General features: G+C 37.9%; 1 pseudogene; it reads left to right on the forward strand.

Moving 5' to 3' along the window:
• Window positions 1-4383: 4383 nt before the first annotated feature.
• On the forward strand, window positions 4384-5032 carry LOC100433779 (asparagine--tRNA ligase, cytoplasmic-like; annotated as a pseudogene).
• The last annotated feature ends 417 nt before the right edge of the window (window positions 5033-5449 follow it).

The raw sequence follows: 5449 nt of genomic DNA on the forward strand, positions 1-5449 counted from the left end.
AAGAGATTGAAACTCCCAATAGACCAATATCAAATTCAGAAATTGAATCATTAATAAACTTACCAAGCAAAAAAGCCCTGGAATAGATGGATTCACAGCCAAATTCTACCAGATGCACAAAGAGGAAATGGTATCAATTCTACTGAAACCATTCTGAACACTTGGGGATGTGGGGCTTCTCCCTTTCTATGAAGCCAGCATTAGCCTGATACCAAAATCTGGCAGAGACACAATTAAAAAAGAAAACTTCAGGCTGATGTCCCTGATTAGTATAGACACAAAAATCTTTGACAAAATACTAGTAAACTGAATTCAGCAGCACACCATAATTACCAAGCCTACATGATCAAGTAGGCTTTATTCCTGGGATGCAAGGATGATTCAACATATGCAAATCAATAAATATGATCTACCATATAAACATGATTAAAAACAGAAACCTTATGATCATCTCAATAGATGCAGAAAAAGCTTTCAATAAAATCTACCATCCTTTGATGATAAAAACCCTCAAAAGACTAGGTAGGCATCAAAGAAACATACCTCAAGATAATAAGAGCCATCTATGACAAACCCACAGCCAACATCATACTGAATGGGCAAAAAAGGCAAGAGTGCTTACTATCACCACTCCTATTCAACATAGTACTGGAAGTCTTTCCAGAGTAATCAGGCAAGACAAAGAAATTAAATGAATCCAAATAGGAAAAGTAGAAGCCAAACTACCTATCTTTATTGATGGTATGATTCTATACCTAGAAAACACAGAAGACTTCACCAAAAGGTTCTTACAACCGATAAATTAATTTAGTAAAGTCTCAGGATGCAGAAACAAAGTTCAAAAATCAGTAGCATTTCTATACACCATTAACATCCAGGATCCAGGCCTAGAGTCAAATCAAGAACACAATCCCATTTACAACAGCCACAAAGAAAATGAAATATTGAGGAATGCATCTAACCAAGGAGGTGAAAGATCTCTACAAAGAGAACTACAAAATGCTGCTGAAAGAAATCATGGACAACACAGATAAATGGAAAAAAAAATCCATGTTCATGGATTAGAAGAAGCAATATTGTAGAAACAGCTATACTCCCAAAGGAATTTACAGATTTATTGCTATTCCTGTGTAACTACCAACGTCATTCTTCATGGAATTTGAAAAAACTATTCTAAAGTTCATATGAGACCAAAAAGAGCCCAAAATAACTTAACAATTCTAAGCAAGAAGAACAAAGTCAAAGATATCACACTATCTGACTTCAGACTATACTATAAATCTACAATAACCAAAACAGCAGGGTACTGGTACAAAAATAGACACATAGAACAATGAAACAGAATAGAATGGAGCTGCACACCTACAATCATCTGCTCTTCAACAAAACCAACAAAAAACAAGCAGTGAGGAAAGGGCTCCCTATTCAATACATACTTCTTGGATAATTGGCTAGCCATAAGAAGAAGAAGGAAACTGGACCCCTACCTTTCACCACATACAAAAATTAACTCAAGGATTAAAGATTTAAATGTAAAACCGCAAACTATAAAAATCCTAGAAGAAAACCTGGGAAATGCCCTTCCTAACTGACCTTGGCAAATAATTTTTGGATAAGTCCCTGAAAGCAATTGCAACAAAAACCAAAATTGACAATTGGGACCTAATTAAACTGAACAGCTTTTGCAGAGAAAAAGAAACTACCAACAGAGTAAACAGGCAATCTACAAAATGGGAGAAGCTATTCACAAACTGTCCATCTGACAATGGTTTAACATCCAGAATCTATAAGGAACTTAAATCAACAACAGAAAAACAAAACCCTGTTAAAGATGGGCAAAGGACATGAATAGATACTTCTCAAAAGAAGACATACAAGTGGCCAATCAACTCATGAAAAATATACTCACCCTCACTAATCAGCAGAAAGATGCAAATCAAAATTACGATGAGATACTGTCTCATACCAGTCAGAATGGCTACTATTAAAATGTCAAAAAATAACAGATGCTGGCGAGGTTTTGGAGAAAAGAGAACGCTTGTATGCTGTTGGTGGAATGTAATTTAGTTCAGTCCCTGTAGAAAGCAGGTTTTAGAATTTTCAAAGAAGTATAAATGAACTACCAGTTGATCTAGCAGTGCCACTACTGGGTATATACCCAAAAGAAAATAAATCATTCTACCATAAAGACACATGCACTCTATGTTCATTGCAATGCTATTCATAGTAGCAAAGACAAGGAGTCAACTTAGGTGCCCATCAATGGTGGATTGGCCATTGGAAAGAAAATATGATACATATACTTCATGTAATACTATGCAGCCATATAAGAGAATACAATCATATTCTATGTAACAACATGGATGCAGTTGGAGGCCATAATACTAAGCAAATTAATGAAGGAACAGAAAACCAAATACTGCATATTCTCACTTAAAAGTGAAAGCTAAACATTGAGCACAACTAGACATACACATGGGAACAATAGACACTGAAGACTACTAGAAAGGAGAGGAAGGAAGTCGGGTGTGTTTTGTCAAGCTATCTACTGGGCACTATGCTCACTACCTGGGTGATAGGATCTGTACCCCAAACCTCAGCATAATACAATATTCTCATGTAACAAACCTGTACATGTACCCCCTGTATCTAAAATAAACCGAAAATTTTTAAAAAGGATGAATTTTTTGTCATCTTTGTATTTTTAGTTTCTTCAGAGAAGATGAAACTCCATGGGAGGGAGGAATTTAGTTCAGGAGGACAAAAGTAATCTGCTTTCTTCTTCCTCCGGTCAATGCCCCAATGGGAGGAGGTGAGAATTAAAGATTCCTTCAACATTTTTTAAAGGTAGAAGACAGTCTAAAAGTAGATGGGACCTGGGTCCCATTTCCTAAGTGACATCTAAGTTGCAGCAGAGGTTGCAGTAACAAATATACAAAAAAAGTGGCTAGCCACGGGGAGGCAAACAGGGAAAATACCAGTTCCTGGAATCTTCTGTGTCCATGGAAAGTAGAGTGCCTAGGAAATTCTCCCATGACTCTACAGAGGATTTGGGTGTGGAACTGACCTACTGAATTGTCTTCAGCAATAGTCTCAACAAAGAAAAGATCAGTACATGCAAAGTATGCCTTCGGGCAGTGGTTCTTAATGCATGTTCCCTGAACAGCAGAATCTGCATAAGCTGGTATCATGTAAGAAAGGGAGATAGATTCTCAGACCCTGTTCCAGACCTAGTGAATCAGAAACTCTAGGAGTGGGCCCAGCAGTCTCTGTTCTAATAAGCCCTCCAGGGAAATTTGCTGCAGGTTTAAGTTTGAGGACCACTGCTGGTGGATGCCTGCAGAGGACAGAGGGATTGCCAGGATATGTGGACCAGGAACAAAACATACTCTGAAGAACAGTGGGAAAGTGGGGTGGGTGGCAAAATTTTTAATTTGTGGAGTTTAAAAACTTCATTGAGAAATTATTGAATTTGAGAAAGTTAATCTGTGATTGACTAGATTAGGATGAAACTAAATTAAGATGACTAGATTAAGATTAATGGCCTCACTTTGTTACCAGTGAAAGGTATCTGAGTTACACTGAGTTACCAGTGGCGTGTCTGTACATATCTGCAGTAACTTCAATTCTTGCCTCCTCAAAAGAAAGAATTCGACTGAGGGGCATAAAGCAGAAGAAGAAACCAAGGCAAGTTTCAGAATAGGAGTGGAAGTTTATTTAAAAAGCCTTTAGAACAAGAAAGGAAGTAAGGTGCGCTTGCAAGAGACCCAAGGGGGCCCATGAAGGTTAATCCCATTCCTAGGGCATTATAAGCTCACCTTTTTCCCGTGATTCTTCCCTTAGGGTGGGCTTCCTGCATGTGCAGTGCCCTCTTTACCCTTGGGAACTGAGCCTGTGCAGTGTGTTTAGGAAGTTGTACATATGCCCATCTGAGGCTGTCTTCCTTTTTTCCCACAGAGTGTACCCGGAAGGTCACGCTTCACCATTTTGTCTCTGAATGCACATGCCCAGCAAGTTTCTTCTCCCTGGCAATTGTATTCAGTTAACACTTTTATGTTAACAGCTGTGGATTATCAGGAGATTGTCTCTCCCTGGCTTTAGAGAGGTAGTGTGGCAATTGCTGAACCATCCCTGATATTCTTAGTGGTTTGCGGAGAGCTGTCTCCTGCCCTGCTCATGACTAACTACCTGTAACAACTTTATAGATAAAGAAACTGGAAAGTTTGGTGACTTGTCTAGTATTATAAGCCATTAAGATCGAGCAGCACCATTAAATAACTTTTTAATGGCAAACTGAGAAGAAATTATTAACATAGAAAAATTATGGTATTTTGTTTTGCAGAATCAGGGAAATAAATATTAGTGATAGTAATAGGAGTGATAATGAACTACCATGGCCTGGGAGATGTCTTTTGTATTGCACAGTCATACAGGGCAGAACAGTCTGAAACGTGAAGGCACCTGGCTGAATACGCTCATATGGAAGCCAAATGCTTTTTCATGATCTGTGAGGACCTCCTGAACTGATTGGAGGACTTGGCTTGTGACATAGTAGATAGTCTTAAAGTCACCTGTAGTGAGCATAGCGTATGACCTCAACCTGAAGTTTAAGCCCCACAAACAGCCTTTCAAAAGGATAAACTATTCAGATACTATTGTGAGGCTAAAAGAACACAATATAAAGAAAGAACATGGAACTTTTTATGAATTTGGAGAAGATATCCCAGAAGCCCCTGAGAGATTGATGTCAGACACCATTAATGAACTAATCTTTCTGTGTCAATTTCCTTTGGAGATCAAGTCCCTCTATATACAGCAATGTCCTGAGGATTCCCATGTTACTGAATCTGTTGACTTGTTGATGTCCAATGTTGGTGAGATTGTCGGAGGCTCAATACATACCTGTGATGGTGAAGAAATGCTAGCAGGTTATGAAATGAAAGAGATTGACCCCACTCCCCATTACTGGTATATAGATCAGAGAAAATACAGTTCATGTCCTCATGGAGGATATGGCTTGTGTCACACCTGAGGTGTACGCTTATACCCTTGATGTGTCCAGTGCTGCAAGCCATATGATTCATGAAAGGAATAGGCTCCCCCTTTAAAAAAACAAGAACAAAAAAGCCAGAATCTTCTTTTTTTGTTGTTTCATTGGTGTATAACTGTTTCTGTTTTCTCTTTCTGTTTTTTTATTTTTACTACCACAAAAAGTAGCCCAGATCAGTTGAACATGAAGTGACATGAGATTGTCATCCTAACAAAATACCCATTACAAAATTTGGGGAAAATATGTGGCATGTAACTCTGTAGTTACAGATAAATTTCATCATTTTACCCAATTATAAGTCATATATACCATATAAATATTTTAATAGTTTTAAATTATGGTCTAAGACATTCCAGTAACTTAATATTTCTGTTCTTTTAAGTATAACTGGAATTCTTT

Source organism: Pongo abelii, chromosome 7 (assembly GCF_028885655.2).
Source record: "Pongo abelii isolate AG06213 chromosome 7, NHGRI_mPonAbe1-v2.0_pri, whole genome shotgun sequence".
NCBI classification, from domain to species: Eukaryota; Metazoa; Chordata; class Mammalia; order Primates; family Hominidae; genus Pongo; species Pongo abelii.